Source organism: Gobius niger, assembly GCF_951799975.1.
Source record: "Gobius niger genome assembly, chromosome: 18".
NCBI lineage: Eukaryota > Metazoa > Chordata > Actinopteri > Gobiiformes > Gobiidae > Gobius > Gobius niger.
Window position 1 is genome coordinate 5638157 of NC_136869.1, and position 26082 is coordinate 5664238.

Consider the following 26082-nt stretch of genomic DNA (forward strand, 5'->3'; position numbering starts at 1 on the left):
TTTCCATCATTGTTTTCGTCTCAGTTTTGTTGCCATTTTCACAGCTTTTTTCCAGAAGCTTTTGGACTGGAGTAAAGCCAAACTGGAGAAATTGTGCTCGGTTCAGGTGGGAGTTAAGGGGTAAAAAAAAAAAAAAGAAAAAAAGCGTTGCCTGACACATTGTTAACAGTTTTAATGAGGAAATTCCCTTCAGATATGACTAGACTCCGCCATCCTTTTCCCCAGACCCCCATCCTTCAGACTTCGAAGCGTGCATATACATTTTCTCGGAGACAAAAGCCTGACCTTTTGATACAAATAACAGGGGAACATAAATTATCCTCATCTCCAGGTGAGCTGCCACAGTCCAGCGGCTTTTGATGGAACCAAGGATGCAAAACGTCGCTCTCCGCTCTCTCTCCCCAACCCCCCTCCCGAATTTATTGAAAATTCACTGCGGCTCGGCGCGATGACTTGCGGCCTCATCGGGGAAACAAAAGCGACAAAGTTTAAGCAGACGCACAAAGGACTACAGTGGTGCAGTGGTATGAAATAATGCAATTACAGCCGCTCGTGTAAGGTGCAGTTTAGCTCGGGTAATTGCGTGGAAATGTCACGGCGAATAGGTTTGTGCTTGTAATGAAGAGTAAGTGGATTCAAGGGGCAACACATGCTGTGCACATCAAAAGCAATCTTTGTCTCCCACGTGCATTATTGGACTTTTCAAACCAATTTTGAACATCACATTGAAATTATTTTGTGGAGATTTGATGCATTCCATTCAGCAAGATTGTCAAGTCTTTTCTCACAGCAAACAAGATATGTATGTGTAGTCTTTGCATTTAAAAACACCCATCATCGCTGGCTTTGACAGTAATTGCGAAATGTAGCGAACTGGACGATCGGCGGCTGAAGCGTTTGACAGGTTTGCCGCAATTAGTCATCAAAGAAGTGAGAACGTTCCTTCCACAAGTTTTTGTTTGTCCATTATGGGAAGAAAACTAGTTTCTGTCGCATTTGATTGTTGGAGTTTCTGGATAAATCCCTGAATGCCGCGGATGAAGAGCAGATAATGACATCGTATTGGGTAAGCTGTTACACCTAAAGACGGAGCAACCTTTTTTTAGTTTATCTGGGTATGGTTCGTTTGTCCAGTTCGATTTTGGGGAGAAAGTCTTTTGAAGTATCTTGCCTTGAGAAATTAAATGAACTATACCTGATTTTGTAGTTGGGGAATGAAATAAGTTTTCTGAGCATGAGCAGCATGGCAACGCGTAAACAAGCAGCAGCGTCCCTCTCTGGTTTTACTGGATACTTTTGTCCATCTTTGCTGTGTTTTTGTGGAGGTTCAGATCATTTGTACTGGCCATGAAGGACTCAGCTGTTTGAAAGTAAACAAACAAACACTGAAGAGGCACAAAGAGCCCCTCCCACACATGCAGCACAGTGGAGGCGTCACAAGAGGCGCTACAGGAAACTAAAAAGGACAAATGAGGAGAAGATGGTGTAAGACTGCTGTGGAGCGGAGAGAGCTGTGAGGGAGAAAGAGGAGGTGATTTGTACAACAAATAAAGCACTTTCTTTCCTCCCTTCTTTCTTTCCTCCCTTCTTTCCTTCCCCCCTTCTTTCCTTCTTTCTTTCCTTCTTTCTTTCCTCCTTTCTTTCTTTCCTCCCTTCTTTCCTTCCTCCCTTCTTTCCTCCCTCCCTTCTTTCCTTCATTCCTTCTTTCCTTCCTCCCTTGCTTTCCTTCATTCCTTCTTTCTTTGCATTCCTTCTTTCCTTCTTTCTTTGCTTTCCTTCTTTCTTTTCTTTCCTTCGCTTTCCTTCTTTCTTTCCTTCTTTCTTTGCTTTCCTTCTTTCCTTCTTTTCTTTCCTTCTTTCTTTGCTTTCCTTCTTTCCTTCTTTCTTTGCTTTCCTTCTTTCTTTGCTTTCCTTCTTTCTTTGCTTTCCTTCTTTCTTTGCTTTCCTTCTTTCTTTGCTTTCCTTCTTTCCTTCTTTCTTTGCTTTCCTTCCTTCCTTCTTTCTTTGCTTTCCTTCCTTCCTTCCTTCCTGTAGACACAGACATTTGTGGAGGAAACACTGTGGATCTTATCTTAAAGCATTTGTATCAATTTTATGAACTTGCAGGCAGGTTTTCTAGCATTTTTGTGAAAGTGACCCTGAAAAGTGACCTGGCAAGTTGTGAAATGTGCCTATTAAAAACACATCCCTGTGAAGAACTTGGATGCAACGAACCTCAACTAATATCTTCTTCATTGTTTAAAATGAAAAAATAAATAAATCAGGTTCAGGGCCTTACCCAAATGGAAAGGATAATCTAGTTTGGCCACATGTTTTCTCGCATCTAATTGCCTGTCCTAATGTTGGCGTCTTGGACCTAATCAGCTTCATCCACAATCACATCAGCACTTTGTTTTCTTTCTCTTTCCTTGTATGGGAGCAGTTGCTCTCAACTCCGAGCAGAACGCAAATGTAACTAGATTTAGACAAACACCCTTTGCCTCTGGCGCTACGTGACATGACAGTCCTCCTGTTCGCGACCGCGGATAATGAGCGCATGCGACTTCCATCGAGACGCAGCGTCTTAAAATAGCTCGATTTGGGGATAAATGGTTTGCTTCTCCCAACCCTTTGTTTAGTGCGACAAATGCGGCGAGCGAAGACGAGACGAGAGGAGTCGTGAGCGTCGAATCCAAACTCAAAGCGTTTTTGACGAGTGATTCAGAAACCATGACTGAGAAGGCAACGTGCCGACTTCCACCAGCAAAAACAAGCCGGGACAGTGCCTGCAGGACATGCTCTGATCCGGTGGGGTTAATGCGAAGAGATGGGAGCGGTCTGCTCTCCTAAACATCAGGAAAAAGAGGTTCCAAAGCAGTGAATCAGGCAGAAAAGTCCAGTGTAGTCTGGAGATAAACGTGTGGATTGGGACCATGTGAACTGGGACTGGAAGGTCATTAAAAGCCGCAGAGAGAGAAGAGGACATTTTTTAATATAGTAAGTGGAGTCCAGAGTGTAGATCAAAGCAAGGAGACTAAAATAGTACAGTGACTTTTCCCACCATGTGCAAAGCTTTCCAATTATGCACCAAACCGGGACTAAACCTGCAATAGGACAAGCCCCAATTTAACCTAACACCTTAAGGTTAATACCAGGGTTAATTCAGGCAGAAGCAAGTCAAATGTAATGCTTTTCAATGCCCAAATACTATGTTTGAATGCCACAAACACAGAAAAAAAGGCTGCATATATCATCAAACAGAGGAAAGATAACTGGACAAAGCAGGCAACTTTTACACACAAAAAACAAAAATGAAGCAGAACATGTTTAGACCATCATTTTGGTGTTTTCAATGGATTTATACAGTAAAAATTGTTGAGCGATGTCATAATTTTCGATTTAATCCCAGTTTGTAAGGCCTTGATTTTGGCTGAGTCGGGGGACAAAGCTCTTGATTTACCGATCGATCTCCGTTCCCACCCTCACCTATGGTCATGAGATTTGGGTAATGTGAATACAAGCGGTTTCCTTCGCAGGGTGGCTGGGCTCACCCTTCAAGATCGGGTGAGGAGCTCAGTAACCCGGGTGGAGCTCGGAGTAGAGTCGCTGCTCCTTCACGTCGAAAGGAGCCAGCTGAGGTAGCTAGGGCATCTGTTCCGGATGCCTCCTGGTCGCCTCCCACAGGAGGTGCTCCAGGCATGTCCTATTGGGACAAGGCCTCGTGGAAGGCCCAGGACATGCTGGTGGGGCTATGTCTCCGAGCTGGCCTGGTGTCACCTTGAGGTCCTCCCAGAACAGCTGGAGGAGGTGTGCGTGGATCTCTGCTTAGACTGCTGCCCCCACGACCCGGCCCCGGATAAAGCAGAAGAAAATGGATGGATGATTTTGGCACACTTAATTTAATTACTTTAAATGCCCCCGGAAACCCTGTAACACTATAGTATTTCCCTACTAAAATAATCTTGTTACGGATGCTTACAGATGGATGGCCACGATTTGTAGTTAAAATAACAAATTTTACCAAAGGTGAATAAATACTGTCCTATCTTATCGTAAAACCAAGTTTATATTCCCTTGTCAGTATACCATTGATTTCATTTCCCTTTTTTAAGCGTCTAATATGTCATCTGCTCTGTTCATCGAAGCGGACAACTTTAGAAACACATCTCTCTCAGATGAATGTGCATTGACAAGGTTTTAAGCCTTGAAGACATCGAGAGTAAGACGTAGCCTTGGTGTGTTCAAACACAAGGAGAAAACCTCTCACTGTGATTCAAAAGTAGTGTGCAAAATCTCAAAATGCGTCTATTTTGGCCCATGGCTGTTTGCATCTTGATTAATATTAAGAGTAAACATGGTGCTATGGGGTTAAGCTAAGAGATAATGTAACTATGGGTTTTATTAGCGCGTTGGTGCAGAACCGAACGAGACAGGCGCGTGATGAGTCTCCAGGCTTAAGAAAGTTTATAGTCCATTGCTTGCACCAGTTACTCAGCTGTGATAATCCGTACAGGCTAAATGTTCGACTCCAATCCGTTTTTCTGTAAAATCTGTCAAACCAGTCTTGTCCCCATCTACAGGGCAGCCTCCGATCCGAATGTCCTGTGAGAGCGGCGGAGTAGCTGAGTGTTTGAGTGACTTTATTGGTGCTTATTTCTTGTTTTCATGTTATTGATCAGTGATGACGTTAGCCATGGCTCCAGTGGGAGTCTTCTGTCTGTCGCATGGCCCAACACACATTCTCTGTGCTGATTTCACCATAAACGCCCCCGTCATCAGCATAAGAATCCTAGTGCGCGGCAATGTTTTTTCAACTCTGGCAATCGAGAAAGTCGGATCGCACCTCACTCCAAATCCAATCACCCGGGTTTACATGGGTTTGGGCAATCCTGTTCTAGTCAGATTAGGCGAGAGATACGATTTTACCTTCATTCATGTAACTGCACTGAGTGTTTAGCAGGAGAAAAGTCATTGTATCCTTCCCCAGCTCAACTAAGATCGGTGCAACACAAGAAATAGTGCAGGCAATAGTGCAGGCAACTCAATGCAGCTAGTAACTGTGACATTTCCGACTATGAAAATAAAGGCCCTGGAACTTAGTGCTTATGGAGAACACACCTCCTGGAACCGCCACCTTCCGGAGACGGAAAAGTGGAAGAAAATGGATGGATGGATGGATGGATGGATGGATGGATGTGTGCCTGAATAAAACTTCCTACCTACCTCAACCAAAGCATCAGTGATGTCAAACTAGATCTCTTTATTTAAAATGTTCTGAATTACATTTACATTCATTTAACATATCGTAAGCTTACACTATATAGTACTAGGCAAGGCAAATGCACATATGTCTGTGCTGTGTTATTGGCTGTATTGTTTTACATGACTGGTTTCCATCAGTGGGTTTGTCTCGCTTACCCCTTGAGTCGTTCATTTATACTCCTGCTGCCCCCCTACCCTGAGGATCTTGCCATTATAATTACAAAGTGACCGACTGAACTCAGATTATTCAGTATTTAATAGTGTGTTCAAAATGAAGCTAAAATACTCTCAAACCTTCTACTGAAAATATCATTAAAACTAACTTTCCTTTGAAATGAATATTGGAATTCCACTCAGTTTCACTTTCATTTTTAATCTGAAATAATTCCAAGTACCCCCGGTTTACATGAGTTCATTTAGCTGGGAGCTGATAGTATTTGCAAAACAGCATGAACCCGTACAAAGAGCCCAGGGCCCAGGGCACTCTTGTAAAAGAGATTTTTGATCTCGAATAGATATTTCCTGGTTCAATAAAGGATTGAATGAATGAAAAGAGAGTCAAGATATGAAGGGGAAATATAACTTTGGTGTTGTTGTTTAGAAATAATGACCAATCATAAGTCAAACGGTGTCCGTGTCAAACCAGAAGATTGCAGTTCAACCTATATGAAGCATAACTGTCAAAGTTTAACCACTGAGCCACACGGCGACTGCAAACCCTCTCCTCCACATAAACTAATGTTGTCTGACAAGCATATGATAAGATTCACTTTATTTCATTTCCCCTTTCTATTCTTTTTTTTTTCCCCTTCTGCTTCTCATCTCCGACAATTACGCCCGCGGCAATATCACAATTTTTCACCTTGAGAGCAGGCAGTCGGCAAAAGACAAAAATGAAATCCAACAAGATGGACGATTCGGGCTCAAAGTCACATACCTTAACGAAGGAAAAATGAGGAAGGCAGCCTATCAGCGGAGGATGACTTATCGCTCTGAAGCCGTGTATAGACAACGTGTCCCGTGGCGTAATACGAGCGTAAATGATAATGTTAAAGGTTATTGTCACGCTTCGCCAGCGACTCCAAATACATCGCCGTCTCCGGAAGCCCGCTGATCATTAACTCAAGGTGTCAGGAGACCGCTGTTCGCTGGCATTCTCCAAAGCCTAAAATGTATATAATGTAATGCTTTTCCACCTCAGCGGTACAGGCAGGGGGAAAGAGGTACACTGGTTATCTGATGTATCTAAGGAGGGATGGAATCTCTTTGGCGTTAACCTTGAGAAGTTCTTCTAAGGCATTTTTTTCTTGAAGCACTTTATACAGAATAGCGGCTGAGTCATCAGGAAAAAAAGATGAATTGGTTCGTTCTAAAGGATAAAATGTGGACGGGATCGCACGTTTGACCTCGTGAACTGTAGCAAAAAAGGGCGGAAGAGGCAACGTGCAAGACGGTTTGGAGTGAGTGGTTGGTGAATTACTTTGCACTGGTTATGGCAAAACTGGATGAAAACTGGATGTTGCTTTTCATTTGACTGTTGAAGCAAAAAAGTACACTGATTTGGATTTCCTGAATCAGAGTGTGGAATGGACAGAACCTTTTCGAAGACCATAATCCATCATCGGACAGCTGGTCTACGCACAAAGAGTGTTCACCAGGGAGCCATTGATTTGTCATTGGCATAGATTTTTCATACAGTGGTCAATATGGAGATTTCCAGCTTAACATTTTAATGTCAGAGTAAAACAAAAAAAGCATGAAACTTACCCATTACGATGCTTATTTTATGATGTTTTGTCCCCTGTGAGCTGTAGATACAGTATAGGTCGGGGTCTCCAAGTAAATTTCCCCGGGGACCAAAATATATCGCAAGTGTGTTGCCAGGGTCCATAAACAGAAGGTCCCGTAAAATATGTTTTAATTGGGAAAATACTATTGAGGGAACTTTTTTCCATAAATGAATAATACTGAACCTAATGACTGTAGCCTCATAAATACGGCTCACAAGTTTCTGCTACACTGTAGGCATTATTCAGACTGACCATTTACCACGTAGCTGTAATGTTTTATTTATATCCTTTATATGTCTTATTATGTTACTGCGCTCTGCTGGACACGTGTGGAATTATTTCCTTTCTTTTATTTTGGCTGCCTCCCAGTGGCTGGAGTGAGCATTCTGGTTATTTCTTTAAACATTTTAACTCCGCACAGGAATGGGCTAGAGACTTACTTTTTTTTAGCATACTCGGGAATTTGTGCTGCAAGTCACGGGCCAGATTGAATCATCTGGTGGACCGGAATTGGCCCGCTGGCCGCCTGTTGGAGACCCCTGGTATAGCTGCTTGAGCTTTCAACAACATGATGTTTAATATACATAGATGTTACATAGATGTTTGAACATCTAATTCCTATCTTGTTCATTGAGAATTTTTTACTGATTTTTTTCAGTTATAGCTAAATACTATAACCTTTTCTGCAACTAAGCAATATTATCTCTGTAACTAAAATGTTGTTGATATATTATTTACAAAGATTTTGAAATGAATTTGGAAGGGCTTAAAACCTGGCTTTATCCATATTTAGATTTTGTTGCTGAAAAACATAGGAAATGTTTTCAATTTTGAGGTATACAATTTTTACGTGAAAAGATTAATTTACCGTAAACTTGCAAATCATTTTCTCCCAGTGTTTGTATCAGTAAATTTCAAATGATTACCTCTAAATTTTTCCCTGCAGTGTCTAATCTTTACTAAAATGGGTGTTAGTGCATGGCATGTCCACATTACTAATTGAGGCATAAAGCAACATTTCACACTGAAAAGTTCATGCCCAGGAATATTAATTGGGAACTTAACACCTACACTTGCAACAGATGGTTCAGGCACAGACCAAGCCCTCAGGACTCCAACCGGTGCTGCTAATATTAGAACATATCAGTGTTATTTGACTTTCACTAGAACAACCAGCTAATGTTTCTAGCCTCTGTAATTGGCGACACGGCATTTCTTTTCCCTTTATGTTCACCACAAATGATTTATGCCTCTGTGATAGTCAAATGTTTAAAACACAGGCATTGATTTAGTTAAACAAATCTATGTATGCAGAAATAGGGTCAACAAATTAACTATAATGGAGTACACAGACCAAATCCCCAAGATACAAAAGGTCAGCCTTTATATTTCTCAATATTTATTTAAATACTTCAGGGATGGTTAGCATGGATTTATTGAAGTAGGCAGGTTTTAAATTATAAAGCTGATATGTGTTGTACTAAAGTGACGGTGCAAGTTTTAGCCTATATTTTATCCTTTATAAGCACTGGTATATGCGCTGACCCAAACAGATTGCATGTGTGTCATCATCAGTATACCGCTAAACTTAAGGCTGCAGACACTCGAGACCTGCAAAGTTATATTCTCCAAAAACACATGAAATCTGCGTTGTTTTGTTAAGGTTTCTCTTGCAGATGGCCAGGCTGCGGTGAGTGGTAGATTTATGAGCTATTTTATTATTAATACATTTTTAAAATTATTAATGCATTATTCAGTCTTGTTTCTTTTTAAATCAACATAGTAACCTGTGCTTGTGAGTGTGGGACAACGGATGGAAATTAGTCCATAGCTACAATCTGACGTTGCGTGTTTACATGCATGAGCCCGATGTCTGTTCATTAACATGCACTGTCCCTACCAAATAAATACACAATAAATACATCTGAAACAACGCTTCTCAAAATCACTCACGACCTCCTCAAAGCTTCTGACTCCGGTTTACTCTCCATCCTTATCCTCCTTGACCTCACCGCAGCTTTTGACACAATTTCTCACTCCACTCTCCTTGACAGAGTCTTCCATTGGCATAACCCACACCCCCCTTGCTTGGTTCACTTCCCATCTCTCTGGCCGCACACAGTTCATTCAACTCAAATCCCACAAGTCCTACACTTTCCCTGTCTCTCTGCTGGTGTGCTCCAGGGCTCTGTCCTGGGGCCCCTCCTCTTCATTATCTACATTCTCCCACTCGGTCACATCCTTCGTAAACACAACCTTCATTTCCACTGCTACGCGGATGACACCCAGCTCTACGTCTCTACCAAACCATCTTCATCTCTTCCTTCATCCTCCCTTGCCCTCTGTCTACAAAAAATAAATCATTGGTTCTGTTCCAACTTCCTCAAACTAAACAGCTCCAAAACAGAAGTCCTTCTCGTAGGCACCTCCTCCACTCTCTCCAAATCTAACAGTTTTCCTATTCATCCATCAACAAATCATCTGTCCGTCCCTCCCCCAACAAATCCTTCCAGAAACTGCAGCTCCTCCAAAACTCTGCAGCACGAATCATCACCCAGACCCCTACCTCTCATACAATTGTTCTTTATTGAAAATGACTAATCTATATCAATACAACAATTGATGTAGCGCCAATTTATTTCTATAAGCGAACAACCGCGCCACTTCCTTTGAACATGGGCTACGGCAGCATAAATAATCTCACGCCACATCAAAAAGAACGGATGGTCATTGTCGTAGCGCTATGCAAACATTGATTTAAGGCCAAATAAGAACACCAATCAACATGAGCGCGCAGGCCACGGAGCATGAGGTATTCATCAAACTCCGAAAGCAAGAGCGCGAGTACACGGAGCCCACTGGTAGCGACGGGTAATTACGAAACACGGGCGTAGCTTTGAGCGTGACCTTACAGGGCTGATAAATGACCAGGGCCTATCCATGACATGCAAGCAGAGAAGCGTCAATGTTCGCAGGCAATGGTTGGATAAGAGGTAATTAATCATGCAACATCGGCCGAGCTGCTGATTTTAATTAAGGGCTAAACACATGTTCTTGTTTTGTCTTGAGGGGAGAACGGAGAAAGTATAACCATCCCCTGTGAGACTAGTGATGGGACGTTCATGACCGAAGTTTTCATTATATACAGCTCAGAATTAACAAGATAATAGGATGGAAGTAGCAGAGTAATGAGGCATATTTGTTATCAGGAAAATAAAAAAGCTTTCAACAATACTTTCATGGAAATTTAGAGAATTAGATATATTTATTGTAATTATTGTAATTCTGTGTACACTGGTCTCGGTCAGCGTTCAATTCGTCGACTCCAGGGGGTACAAAATGCAGCTGCTCGTCTCCTTACAGGGACCAGAAAGTGACAGCACATCACCCCTGTGTTAGCTGCTATACATTGGCTTCCTGTGTATTATAGGATAAGGTTTAAGCTTTTACTTGTACTCTTTAAATGTCTCCATGGCGCTGCTCCTCTGTATTTGTCCGAGCTTCTGGTACGTCACGCCCCTGCTCGGGCTCTGAGATCTGCTGATTAGCTGCTTTCAGAGGTTCCTCGCTCCAAGTATGTGGCCAAAGAACCTGCCTCTCCACATCAGAGCTGCACAGACACTTGACCAGTTTAAATCATTGCTTAAGACACACTTTTATGCAAAAGCTTTTAACACTGTCTAGCACAGGGGTCACCAATGTGGTGCCCGCGGGCACCCAGGGGCCCTTTGGGGCATGTCCAGTAGCCCTTGGGACTTTTTCTAAAGTGTAAAACACTTAATTTTCTTGAATCTAATTCTTAAAATTACAGTTATTTCGGTTCTTAAAGCTATTTAAATATAATATGGGGTCAATATCCTATAAGTGAACAGTGTACGTTTAAGTCTTTAGGATTTGTTTTTAACTGGTAGCCCTCGAACAACTTAATGCTCTTAAAGTAGCCCTCAGCTGAAATAAGGTTGGTGACCCCTGGTCTAGCACATATCTGGCCAAATCTAAGCTGTTAGTGCTTTGTGGTTTTGTTTTTTATATATATATATTTTCTGTACTGTAGACCTTTTGTGAAGCACTTTGGTCAACAACAGTTGTTTTAAATGTGCTATATAAATACATTTGATTTGATTTGATATTTTGGCTCTCACTCACAAGAGGCTTTGTCAGCATCTGATCCTTCCTACTGCTCTGCTGCAACATTGTGTACTTTGTCTTAAGTGCTTCTGAAATTTCCGTCTGGTATCCCTGTGCAGAGACACGTGAGCGATCCCTGTGAAGCCGTAAATCCGCAGAAAGACTTCCTCTGTGGCTTCTCACCTCTGCTGAAGAGGAGGTTAAACGACAGCTTAATCATATAACAGTTTTCCATCAATCTTATGTTAAGACACAAATATGACTGCCATGTCTTTACACTTTTATTCCTATCGGATTGTAATGTTGTAACTGGCAAGGCGGGCGAGGAGGCGTCAAATACTGCTCAAAGTGATTGATTTAAAAGGATGAATGACAAATGAGGGAAAAAGATGCGAGGACTTTACTGAGACAAACAAAAAAATAACTCTGTGGTGCAACTTCGCAGCAAAATGCCCCCCTCTTTCCCAATCCCTCATTCCCAGTGCTGCAGCCCAACTACCCCCAGAGTTCCCACTAATCAGTCAGCTGACCGCACTAAACATTAACAAAACATTCAATTATAACTCAACTAGACCATATAAAGTAACAAAACATACATAAAAAAGACCAGTGGAAGGAGGGGTAAAAGCCACCCTTTCACAAGGCACTGTCCACGATTGGGTCAGTTGGTCATTAGCTTGTCTATGCTTTGAAAACAAAACAGCCGGGGACAAAGACCGGTGAAGCTTTCACTTAGACAGTTTTGAATGTCCCAAAAAAAGTTCATTTGGTCTTCTTATGTCAACTTGTAAACATTTTCTTATAAATCAGACCAGTGTGGTTTTTCAACTGCTCATGCTCTGCCATCTTCCTCAGAGTTTGTCACATAATGTTACTATGACAGAGGTTTTTGCGCTGTTTTCTTACCGGTGGAGGTAGTCCGACGGCATCATCTGCAGTCCGACTTTCCATGTAGATCATACAATAAAACATATACCGGGGAACCTGGGAGGGCTTTCAGTACTCGGAAAAAGGAACATAAAACAGAATGCGAGAAGGAGACTGCAGGGGTGTGCACAAAACAAAAAGAACAACATAAATCCGCCATATCTGACCAGTGCAGAAAGGAAGACCACATTATGGACTGGGACGTAGCTAAAATCATCGGGACAGGGGACACAAACACCACAGTAAAGGTGTGCTTTCACACACCTGGGACACTGCACTGAAAGGGGTCGGCCCATTAGTCCGACAACCTATTAGTTCGACGTCTCATTATTCCGCAAATGTCCCATTGAGCAGAGGTTGAGAAATAAAATTAGGTTCAGGCAAGAGTCCGCTCACCTTAAGGTTAAGGCCAGTGGTTGTTAATGGCTCTGTAATCCACAACACAACTGGGTTAGAGATGCCGGACTAATGGCACGTCTGCTCAGAGGTACATTTTCGGAATAATGAGACGTCGGACTAATGGGCTGTCGGACCAATTGCATGGCACCGTACTGAAGAAGTTGGACTGCTGTCCTGCCTCCACAGGTAGCAAAACAGCACCAAAACCTGTGTAAATCAACAAGACAATGTGACACATCATGTGACAAACTGAGGAAGATAGGTATGAAAAGCCACAGTGAGAAAACGTTTTCAAAGTGGTTCTCCCAATGAAACTTTCTGTCCGGTGCATAATTTTGAAATGTATTTATTCACTGGAGTGTATGAAGTTGCTGAAGTCTCTATAGGCTTTCCCAGAAACTGTAAAGACGCACTGCATCGAGAGAAAAACACAGAACATGTGAAACAAGCTTATTGCGCTGCTGTTACTGTGCTGGAATGTTTGAACAGAACTTACTTATGAAATGTCTGTCTGTTGTGTGCAGCAAATTTGGCAAGATGCGTAAAAGTGTTAGGGTTCGGCCATACCACATGTACTGTGCAATTTGCCACACAGTTTAAGTGAAATACACACATTTCAAGGGGTTAAGCCAGTACCGTTGTAAGTTTGGGCGTTGTTTCACACTATTTTAAGCCTTAAGCCTTAAGTCCTTAATGTTTAGCAGGGGCACGGGCTTCTCGCTCTGCCAGTGAACACCCAGACAAACAAACATGTGCCATAAGCAATGAGTTCTGATCTGATTTTAAACGGCTCTTTCAAATGAGCAGACCGAAAGGATCCGGCTCCCATTAAGTGCTACACTATGAATCCCATCATTGCACTCCCCCCGACTCTGTACGGGTTTTTGACAACGGATCAGCCGCCGATATGTAATTATACAGATGTGTCCGGTGGTCCGAGGCAGGATTACATGGAGGCTAGAGCCGGTAGGTAGCAATTTGGGCATCAAGGATGTGAAAAGAACAGGGGGATTACGAACAAGAATGGACAAGAGTTGACAGGTTAGATTTTATAATAAGTGCTGTGGACCCGGCAGGTCATTACAGTAAAGTGTCAAGCGAGATGCAGCGCGGACAGACTCCTAACAAGGATTATGTAGTAGGGATCACACGGCTTCAGTACAAATATAAAGGATTTTCATGTGGTTTATTTAACAATGGGGTTTGACAACTTTCTGAAATGCTGTTATTCCCCTTGGTATGGATTTTGCCCATAGACATATCGAGTCCCTTATACATGGCAACGGTGTAGTCTGTGCATGAATCCACTGCAGCGGGTGATCATCGGTGGAGGCAGCAGTTGCTAAGAGACCCTCCTATTCCTTTAAGTCCTCCTCTGATTCTGTCTCCTGAAGAACATCATGTCAGGCCTGGTCTCTGTGGATCCTCAACATCTGAACATCTGCCGTCTGTCTGCTCTGCTCTCCCAGGCCAAACACATGCGTCTCCCTCCCTACGCCGCGCTGCACGGGCTTCAGCGAGGAACAAATCACCGCAGCTTTGTCTAGCGCTGGGGGATGTCGACTTTGTGAAACATTTTGGATTTTTTTTTTTTTCTACACCATTCAAAAACACTCCCTTGTTTCCCTGTTATATTGAGTTATTTTCACAACGACACTTCAGGGCAGTGTTGGTGCAAAGTGAGCAGCACGTGGTAGTCAGACTCAGGCTCCTCAGCAGTTCTCTTTGACAATGCTATTTATGTTTTTTACCACTGTTTAATCCTTTGTTTAACATCTAAACCTTCACCTGGACTGAGCACATTTTTCTCCAGTTTCGCTTCTCCAGGTTCTTGAAAAAAATGGCTACGAAAATAAGAAAATGTGGATGAAAATACAGCAAAAGAGCGACAAAATCGTGACCAAAAAACTGTGAAAAATGTACAAAAACTGACAAAAAAAAGTGACAAAAGAGCACCAGTAATGCAACAAAAGGCGTTACACTGGCCTATGGGCAGTACCTTTTAGTTTTGGGTAAAGCTGGTATGAAGATCAGAGAGAAAAATGCACTTGGTTAATGCGGGGGTTTAGAGGTTAAAGGAATAGGCCACCGTTTTTACATACTGAGATATGTTCTTACCTTAGCTTTGACGAGTTCTTTAGGACCTGTCTGATCTTCCCCCGTGCCTTCAGTCACGTAAACACAGCACAGACGGCGTTAGCATTTAGCCTCTCCCTCTCTCCACTACAGCTCCAAAACAGGTCAAGATAGAAGCTACCAAGCTCTCCCACGTTTTCCCTATTTAAATATGGTTACGTGAAGTGTTCCACTACAAAGTATAATTACACAAAATTAAACAATGTGGATTTTCTAAGCGGATAAAAGGGGGGACTATATTGTAAGGCGTAATAATACCAGGAGTTATTTGGCATCCGCACAGTAAAGGGAAGATTACTGCGCAGTAAAGTGAAGATTTCTGTGGATTTCGAACTACTTCTGGTATTATTACGCCTTACAATATAGTCCCCCCTTTTATCCGCTTAGAAAATCCACATTGTTTAATTTTGTGTAATTAGGGGGGGAGAGGCTAAATGCTAACGCCGTCTGTGCTGTGTTTACGTGATTGAAGGCACGGGTGAAGACCAGACAGGTCCTAAAGAACTCGTCAAAGCTAAGGTAAGAACATATCTCAGTATGTAAAAACGATGGCCTATTCCTTTAATAGCCTTTGTTTAAAACGACTTTCTTCCTTGTCGTATTTATTTTTTATATACTGGTTTAATCATGGTTTAGACCTGATTCCAATGAGTCCAAGTTTTGACCAGGTTTAATATTTTAGCGACAGGATATTTGCAAGAGCCCTCCTCCTCAGCTAATCACATTCACCCTGGAAAAAAACAATCAATCTACATTTTTTCATAGCACCTTTCAACAATCAAATGATCCACAAAGTGCTTCACATAAATGCAATAAAAACAGAGCGAACATTAAAAACTGACAGTCATTCTTCCCCGGAGCCTGGACACTGGTGGTGGTTGGACAAGACTCAGCTGGGAAACGGCCGAGTGATTGACCGAGGAGCTTAAGAAGAGGATCCTGGACAATGATTGGCTGACGCGAAGGTGTGGCTTGCACTGGGGCCGTGATTGGGTGATTAGAGAAGGTTGCCGTTGATGAGGTGATGAATGAAGGCTGCAGGTACTTCTTCCAGGTTGAATTTTCATTGTCATGTTGTTAAATAAACATGCTTATTGTTATCGGCTATGTAAATCCACTCACTTACAGCAACACTGCCACGTGATTGGTCAGAGTCACCTTTGGATACAAGATCCATCCTTTCAAGATGGATTATTTATGACCTTGATATTTCAGATCTCAGAACAATCCAGCGCAAGACTCACATCTGTCAATCTTACTTATTTTATGTCTACTATCCTCTCCCCTGGGTTTGTCCCCGTTTCAGAGCATGGTTTCCTGCACTGGTCAGCTCCTGCACCTCCACAACAGTCTTCCACCATCTTCTGGGATGAGCTTAGCAGTTAATCTGATTTATTCTCCAGTGAATGAACATTAGCCCGAAAACTAGTAAGGAGAGATGTGTGGCTGAGCTGTGAGTCTTGCCTGGATACCTCCTCGTTTGTCCCTTCCTTGTTTCCTCTTGTAACGCTTCCCCTGTGCTGCAGGTGTGGGGGGCTCTTGGTGCCTCTTCAGTGATTCAGAAGAAGACATTTGTAGGTCTCAAATATCTTTAAGTTAAAATTAAGTTAGGGTTAAGTTAAGGAACCCCACAAAAACATGGTGAAGACGTACAAAAGTATCCAGTAAAACAATGTGGCGCACAGAAACCATGAATGCAGTTCACAGAAAAAGGCGAAAAACCCAGCCGTACCGAGAGAGAGGGAGTTGTTTTTGAAGATTCTTAATACATACTAGAGAGCATTTTAGTTGCAGGTAACTCTCCAGTCAAGTAGAATCACACCGCAATGCACAAACGACTATTGTTGGTGCCAAAAGTGAACGTTGCAGCGTGTTGTCCACTGCTCCACACAGAGATGAAGTACCCTATAGAAAGACACTGAAGCATGACCCAACAGCCCCAGTCCTGTCACAGTCGGATTACCTCCGTAACCTGTGGTCCACCGTGAAAGGGCAGCATCAGCATAAGCAGATGACAGTGCGCCATTTATATCCCCGTACATAACATACAGGCTTGGGGGGGGCACTACATCAAGACACACTTCATCAAGCTTTAGTCATCGTCTTTGATTACGGCGAGAGAAAGCTTGAGCGCTCCCTAAATTGCATTTATCATCGGACAATCAGTCTTGGTCCACAATACAAAACAGAACATGAAATAAACACGAAAAATCCAATCCATACCATCACGCAGTCCCCTATGTATTTTTCCACCTCTTGTCTGCTGATGAAAAATGCATGGCAACCGTCAATACAGAACATGACTGCAATCATTTCATCAAATCGTGGCAGCATCGACGTTCAGGGAACTGACATCCGTCCATCATCATAAACGGAAAATAGGTAGACATTTTCTACTCCGAATGCACAATCACACAACAAGTTCACATAAAAAAAGTAAATGCCTTTTATGACAGATTTGCAAGTTTACTGTGTCTTCGGATGGGTTTTCCCCGAGGTGTGCAGCCTCCTACATCAACCTAAAACATCCACAAGCGTGGTGCTCAACGTGGCAAAGACCGAGCCTCTGATTTGGGGAAATAAATAAAAAATCAACATTAATCTTTCATTTTCATGGGGAACTTGCTGCATTCCTCAGCAAAAACAACTGCTTTTAGTAATTTTCAGACTTGATTTCTAGATGCAATTAGCCACAAAATTATCACCGGCAGAGGTAAGTCCATTCAAAAAAATCCGTGCATATTTCAGTTTTTAAGATTTGCAAACATTTCATCAAACAGAGGAAAAGGCATTGGACAACACAGGAAACTTTTGAGCAAAAAAGTGGCTACTTTCTGCCAAAATTGCAGCTGAATATGTTTCAAACCATCATTTTGGTGTTTTCGATGAACTCATGCAGTAATAATTGTTACGCAATGTCATCATTTTCCAATGAATGTAGATTTAATGCCAGTTTGAATCCAATTTAATGCTTTTGCTGATGTAACGAATGAATTTCTCCATTGTGAGATCAATAAAGGCTTATCTTATCTTTTTAATAACATGTTAGGCTATATTGGTACAGTTCATTTAATTACTTTTAATGCAGAAACCCTGTTAGTACTTTATAGGCTTTTCAGGAGACTTTTTTCTTGAGAACTTATTGCTTTAAAGGGATATTTCAGTTTTTTTGACATAGGGCCTCATTTCCTAGTTATCCAGAGTGTTGCTGATACCTGGAGATATTGTTTTTGTAAATTAAAGCAGTTCTTATATTTGAAGAGTTTTGTGGCGCTAGGCTAGTGCAAGGCTAGTGCATTTCTATGGTATCAGCAAGCCTGCATTAAAAACAGTCTGACCCGCTCCACAGAGCACCTGAGGCAAATCACTTATAACATCAGAATAACCATATAAATGTCTGTGTCCATAGAATAATTTTTGGAAGACCTTGCATCACATGAATGAGGGACTATTTTCTAGCAGATCACTCCGCTACTGCATGGCTTATACAACCATGAAGCTGATGCTGCTCAAATATAAGGTATTTTAAATGTAAAATGGTTAAAATTATGAGGCCCTATGTCAAAAATCCTGTAATATCCCTTTAACTCTTCTATATTTGAATGACATACAGGCCCCAAAGCATTTGCTAGATATGCAGGACGTTACAACAGTAACTTTTTGGGAGCTACTGAAAATCCGAAGATTACTCAAAGTTATGCGAGTGGGTTATAAACAGAGCTCCAGATGTGTTTTTGACGAGAGAACAACATGATTAAAAAGCTCTCAAAAGTACCTTAAAGAATGCTACTTTCTTTTTTCCATCAGAATTTTAATTGGGCGCGTTCCGATCAAAGTCACTGTCTGCAAGCGCGTATATTCAACATATTTAGGTACCGGAGGGTATTATAGAGTATATGAGTGTGTATATACAATACTAAAAGCATGTATCTTCCCCATAAGTGTCTTCTGGGTCAGTACGTATGACGTCCGTAATTCTATCGCTCCACCACACACCAGCTGTGTGTTGTGTCTCGTACAGTACCATCTATCTTGGCTGCAAAACCCACTGCTGTACTGAGATAAGGTGTCCGTCTCACGCATTAATTCATCACTGAGCGGCTGCAGTGGACTGTGCATTCCAAAGATGAAGCTTCGCATTACTGAGGGTCAACTCATCACATCCATGTAATCGTTCATGTTATCTAATCCGGGACCAAAATATTCCTGGAAGCTGTAGTGGGATTTCTCCTCTAGGTTATTGAGGCGAGGGTGTAATAGTATCAAGCATGGAGTAGAATCTGTCCCCGCAAACAGTGGCAATGAACTGCTGCAATGAAATGACTGCTTGTTCATTCCTTTTAGATGTTGAAATCGTTTCGATTTGTTATAAATTAAGAAACAAAGCATTCAAAGGCCAGGATGAATAAACGATATAAGGATTGGGATCTATTGCCGTTCTTGTGGCTGTTTTGGCCCTTTCGTCGTGCTTTGGGACGCTACAGTTCTGGGCTGCTGTCAGTGGGCCCGTTTTAACTTCTGCTCTGGGGTAAGTACTTGCCACAAGTACATCAACGCACTTGGCAATTCTATTTAAATGTTTATTTGAAGTAACGAGAAGTAAACATGCATTGTATACTTTGGCTGGATCAGAGGCGAGCAAATTGGTAAGAGGTCTAAGTCCAAACCGAATGTGCATCAGCGTCCGCCATGATAAGAAGCATCCGAATAGTACTGTCAGTGGGGAAGGAGGTAGGGAAAGGAGCCTGTGTGCTTCCTATCATACCTTATAGGAACCTCTGGAGGTGAACCACTGCTGATTAACAGGCACACTTTTAATTCTATAAAAAAAATAAAACTGCATCAGCCAGTATAAAAGTGAAACAAAATAAATGTTAGAGTCACCACAGCACAGCCACATCTCACTGTTTTAAAGAGCTGCCCCAGTAAATGGCCTAAATGAAGGCAGTTTGAGAAATAAACTGCATTCATTCACTTCATCATCTGTTTTCTGTGTGGCATCATTATTGTGGTTCATGATTGAGTCATTAAAGTCAGTGTAAAGAGTGTTTTTTGTAGTCCAATACTATATGGATGATGTTGTTTTTATAAAACAGCTGTTGGTGATGTCACTTCCCCCGTCGTCTTCGCCGTTGGGTGAGGATAGGCGGATTATGCAAACACAGCTGAAACTCTGGTTCTTAACTGCATAGGGATCTAATGGTTGACCTTATCATGTGACAAGGGCATAGGAGCTAGGATTAGGACACAGGAGCTATTATTGTAGGAATTCAGATACATCTTTCTCTAAACTCCCAGAGCCTCCTCAGTGCACACTAGAGTTTCATAATAAATTCCCTGCGATGAAAAGTGCAATCTCGCTGCCTTTGGGTAACATATTAGCTAAATGTTTTGCTAAGCGTTGTGACAGGTTGGTGCACGGATGCCCCACACAGGCAGGCAAGGTGCTGACGTCAATGAACCACTGTACCGGTGGGCCTGAATGGTCACATGGGCTGTCCCGTGAACAAATGGGTGTAAAAGTACCCAGTCAGAATACTACTTCAGATGTAATCATACCACACAATGTGCTTAGAATTTGCCAAGCTATGAAATACTACTCACAATGGCCACAAAAAAAAAAAAAAAAAATTGAGATAGTGACATTTAAAATACTGACAACTGACACCACTCAATTTGCTCATAATTTGAAATACTACTTCGTGAAAGAGACTGGTGGTGGACCGAACATCAGACCTCCTAAACGCTTGCGAAGCTCCCACTATATGTCGATTGTGTCTGGGAGCGAAGGTGCTGCACTTGGCCACAATGGCACCTGCCTGGCTAACAACAGCAGCTGGAGGAACAGAAGGCCGCGCTATGAGGAGGAACACGATGCTCCTCGGATGGATGACCCCAAAGCTTGAGCCAAATTATTTACAATCAAAGCGCCATGTCAGGTCTGTTTAGCATTCAGGCAGTACGGGAGAGTGGCTGCCGCAGCGTTGAATGTCAATGGGGATGAGAGGCCTGTCTTCTAAGTGCAGAGCGCTGGCAACGGGACGGGAAAACCTGGAGAATGTAATGGAAGGGAGCAGATGTATGGCTTTCACAGGGGCAGCGAGGTGCCAGGATTAAATGCCCTGACTTTTGTTGTCAAGGCGCGCCACATGGCCTTTTATCAAGATGTCAGGCCATTAGCCGCAAGATGCTAAATCGTCTACTATATTCAACATATTAATTACAGTAAGTTTGAAGTTTTAGGCCAAGTTTGGCAAAATGTTGATGATGTCAGTCAATTTTATAAAACAGCCAAGAACTTTAAGTAATTTGTTGGCAAACTGCATCCATTACATAACACATACCTCTTCCCGTCACACCATCCCTTAAAGGAAATAAATGTGTAGAAATAATGCCTTTACGTGAATCTACACTGCGTTCCAAATTATTATGCAAATGACACCTTGATGTTCGGGAGACTCCAGAGGCACCAGAAGCTTCAAATACCTGTTTGCTGCTTTATAGCAGCTGTTCTCTTAATCGGATGTATTTGCCTGGCAGAAACTGTCCATATTGTGCCTTTATCTGAACAAACCTGTGTGTGCACTGAATCAGCTTAATCTTTCATGAAATAGCGACGGTTTTCATACCTAGACCAAGGCATTCAACTATTTCACACTTTTCATTAACAGAGAGTTCCTTTATCTTTCCCACATTGCTTGTAAATGATGATCTGTTTAATAATGTGGAACGTCCTTTTTCAGTAGTTTTCCCCTTAACTGGGTTTACATGAAAAATACTCATCCCAGGTCTCTGAGATTGATGTCAGTGATTCAAAGAGCCCTGAGACACAATACCATCCATGAGTTTAATTGAAAAACTTTTTTTTTTCACCTTTTTGACACTGAAATACAATTTGCATAATAATTTGGAACTCAGTGTATAGCATTTCTAAAGACCAAAACTATGAGGTGACCAGCATCTCAAACTAAATGGAAATGATGAGACATTGCATCATGTTAAATCAAATAAAATGCACTTTATCTAAATTATACCCATGCAAAGTTCATAATATCACATCAAAATAGATTGAGGCAAGACTTGAACTAGCTACTCTCTGGTTGGTGAGTGATAAGATATTCACAATTCATTTTATATAACTCGATTCTCTTTTTTTGACCTCGCTCAAACCCTGATGTTGTACTTCACACTGTAACTGAACCGACGCCTGGCTCAACTTCTTTTATTTTATCAATAGTTGTCGGAAAGTTCCCGTTGAGACAGTGCTGCAGAGTGAGAGAAAGACATTGAAGGTTACAGCGCTGATAAAGTCTGCTGTTCCCGGAGTGTCACTGAAGTGCGTGTCTTTAAAAAAAAAAAAAAGAGAGAGAAGGGAGAGGAAGGGATGAAGCTGTACGTTGAAAAAGTTCCTGTGGTAAAAGCGACAGTTAAAGGGCCGTTTGACAAAGTGGAGACATCAGTGCGGAGGGGACTGGGGCTGGAGTTGATGCATCAAAGCCGCCGTCCCTCAGACAGATGCGAGACGGAGCACGGCAGCAGAATACTGACGTCTACGGCTGAAGGAAGAGGAAGACAGCACGGAGAGACGGTGCAGCAGCTGTAAGTCATGGAGTTTTCTGCTTAAAGTTTCAGTGCTTTATTTGCCCCATAACAGTGTGAGCCTGACCTGCATGTATTTGGTAAACCGTATGTAGACATGGGAGAACATGCAGATATCACACCAGGTCAGTTATTTCATTGCAATAGTCAAGGCACAATGCAATAAGCCCTTGTATAGAAACATCAACCACAGAACAGAGGACGAAAGCTGCATGTTGTGTCTGTGTCTGAATTCAAGCTAAAACCTCACAGCACTCACAGCTTTAATCATTTGAAACTTGTTGCAACATTTGCAAAATTACAAAAAAATCGTAAAATGTGTGTTCCGTTAATGAGGTTCCACACAAGCACAAGCACAAGCACAGATAAACGGAACAAAACCAACCAATTGATCACACTGTAGATTTGGGTAGTGAAATGGTGTGGAGTGAAAATAGAGGTTCCGAAAAGGCAAAAACCAAAAACAATGGAAAGCAGAAGCTAATCCAAACAACGTGCAGTGATGAGGGGGAGCAGGAGAACGAGTCATCTGACAACTTCCAACATGTACTTAAAAATAAAGGCCTGAGGTTCTGTGGGTTATGGAGTGTGTTACAATAAACAATTTTCACTTATTGACAAATATGGAGATAGTCCTCCAACAGAAAACGACACAAGTGGTCGTTAGTTTTATCCCTGAACCATGTAAGACGTCTACTAAAACAGCGTCCCCAAGCTCCCATTGAGGGTATGTACATTACATTTAACCCAATTCAGAAACTACTTTATTCTACGTGTCTATGACGAACTGTGATGATAATTCCAAAACTCAAACGCAAAGAAATAAATCACAAACTTGCAAAATTAGCCCCGATTGCAATATGAGGACCAAAAGCAGTCCCAGGTCTTCAGCCCTGCCACACCTGTGGAGGAATTGAACGGGCTGTGCCAAAGGCTCTCCAAGCGCGCTCTGCGCTATTACGCATCACATTCCACACCGCAGCAGCGTCACAGTTCACCGCTCTCATATTATATTATATGGGTAAGCCATAGGTTATCGCCATTTTACTCACAACAACAGCGACACCAAAGCATTACTTACCATTGAGGTCTTGTGCGTCCTTCTTCTCCTCCATATGCGTCATTTCCAACTCCATAAGCTCATCTGTCCACTTCCAGCGCTGTCCTTAAACGTCCACGTGTTGTCAGACTTCGTGTCATCCGTACGTCCGGTTCTCCGGTGACCGCTGCGAGCCTCGGATCCCGCGCCGGATTCCAGTGCGTACGATGCGGGGAAACGCCTCTCGTCTTCCCGGGAAAGTCCGGCCTGGGCTCCGCTGCTGTTCTCCACAAAGTCCCGCGTCTCTTTCAGAGTTTCTCTGGAGAACATGCTGCCAAATGTCCGTGATGAAACTGATGTCGTTCATTTCTCCGCAGTTTCGTCACCTAAGGGTAAAAGATATAAAACATTACAACTGTGTTTAGCTCGCGGGTTTTTGAACTAGATTTGACAGACACTCGCTCCGCCCAATGAAAACACGTGTATCAGCTCGAGGGCGTTTGGGCAGGTGAGCCTGCGCTCTGATTGGCTGAAGGGTCAGCTACGTCAAAATGCTTAATTATCATCATTATATTATAAACAATCTGAAATAAACTGCTGTAAAGCATTTCTTCTGATGCCTGTCATTTATATGGACAATATTACACATTTATTATTTTTACATTCAAAATAAATGTCTAACCCAGGACCCTCTTGCTGTGAGGCCAGAGCACTAACCACTCAGCCACATGTGCCGGCCATTATGTAAATCATCAAGGCTACTGTCAAGTGTGTTTCAATAAATTATGCAAATGTAAACACATGACTTAATCAAACAGTAAGATGAGGGTGTTGCTTTATTTCTGATCTGTTTTGTGCAGAGTCACATAATCATTGTTCCCTGTGATGTAAACATCATATGAAGAGCTGCATATGCCCCGTATTTTTTTAAATTTTTATTTCCATATAAATCACAGGCATCCGAAGAAATGCTTTACAGCAGTTTATTTCAGATTGTTTATAATATAATGCTGATAATTATGAAGAAATACTGCTGGACATGACAAGCATTATGACGTAGCTGACCCTTCAGCCAATCAGAGGCGCAGGCTCACCTGCCCAAACGCCCTCTGTCTGATACACATGTTTTCATTGGGCGGAGCGAGTGTCAGTCAAATCTAGTTCAAAAACCCGCGAGGTAAACACAGCTGTGATGTTTTATATGTTTTTCCCTTAAAATGGCGATACTGTGGAGAAATTAACTACATCAGTTTGATCACGGACATTTGGCAGCACGTTCTCAAGAGGAACTCTGAAAGAGACGCAGGACTTTGTGGAGAACAGCAGCGGAGCCGAGGCTCGACTTTGCCGGGATGACGAGAGAAGTTTACCCGCATCGCATTGGAACCCGGCGCGGATCCGAGGCTCGCAGTGGTCACCGAACAACCGGACACACGGGTGACACGGAGTCTGAACAGGAGGACGTTTGAGGACAGCGCTGTAAGTGCACAGAAGAGATTGTGGAGTTGGCAGTGACGCATATGGAGAAGTAGAAAGACTCACGAAGACATCAATGGTAAGTAATGCTTTGGTGTCGCTGTTGTTGTGAGTAAATGGCGATGACCTAGCCTATAATATAATATGAGAGTGGTGAACTGTGACGCTGCTGCGGTTGGGAAGGTTTGATGCGTAATAGCGCAGAGCGCGCGCTTGGAGAGCCTTTGGCACAGTTGGACGTTCAGTTCCTCCACAGGTGTGGCAGGGCTGGGGCTGCTGTTAGTACTCACATATTTCATGCGGGGCTAATTTTGCAAGTTTGTGATTTATTTCTTTGCGTCGTCACAGTTGGTCAGATACACTACGTACAATAAAGTCGTTTCTGAATTGGCTTAAAGGGGGCCTATTATGCAAAATCGACTTTTTCAAGCTTTACATCATGTTATTAAGTCATTCCCTCATTAAAACCATGCCTGAAGTGTTGCCTTGGCACATTCACGTATTTTCGAGTAATCTGTAGAAACTCTGATGGCGGCCATTTTAGGGATAAAACGCCTGATTCCTTCAGGAAACGCCCTCGACCTCCAGGAGACGCCTCCGACCTTTCGTCACCAGCCGAGTAACCAACCACTGCTCCTCAGCAGAACCCCCTCCCCGCAGTGTCTAGCCCTAAGATGTAAACAGAGTCATCATGGAGGTTTAGCTTCATGTGTTGTGAACCGGAGTTACAGCAGTTCTGAAACTTTTACAAAGAAACACATCAGTGTTTCTGTTACCGAAACACCCAGGATTAAAACCGGTGACAAGAACACTTATTTCAGTGTCTGGTTCTGCGCTGGGCCTTGATGATGCACAGAGCCTCCGGAGAAAGCTAATGCTAAGCTAAACCTCGAGTCATCACGTGAAAACGAGAAATATGCACACATAAAGTCAATAGAACCACCACACACATAAAGAACCGTTTAACAATGATCACACACGGTGCCTGGCTTTTTGATTTGGAAGTTTATTGCTCACATTTCATCTACAATGGGTCATAGCCGAGTGGCTTTCTCCCGGAGCTAACAAGCTAGCCGCGATAAGCTAACGGGAAAATTCACTGAATACAAGCATATTATGCATTGAAAACGTCACTAAAACAGGCAACTGCTTGAAGCAGCCTTTATGATGATCACACACTGAGCCGGGCTTGTTGATTGTGTAGTTTATTGCTCACATTTCATCTACAGTGAGTCGTAGCCGAGTGGTTTTCTCCCGGAGCTAACAAGCTAGCCGCGATAAGCTAACGGGAAAATTCACTGAATACAAGCAGCATATTATGCATTGAAAACGTCACTAAAACAGGCA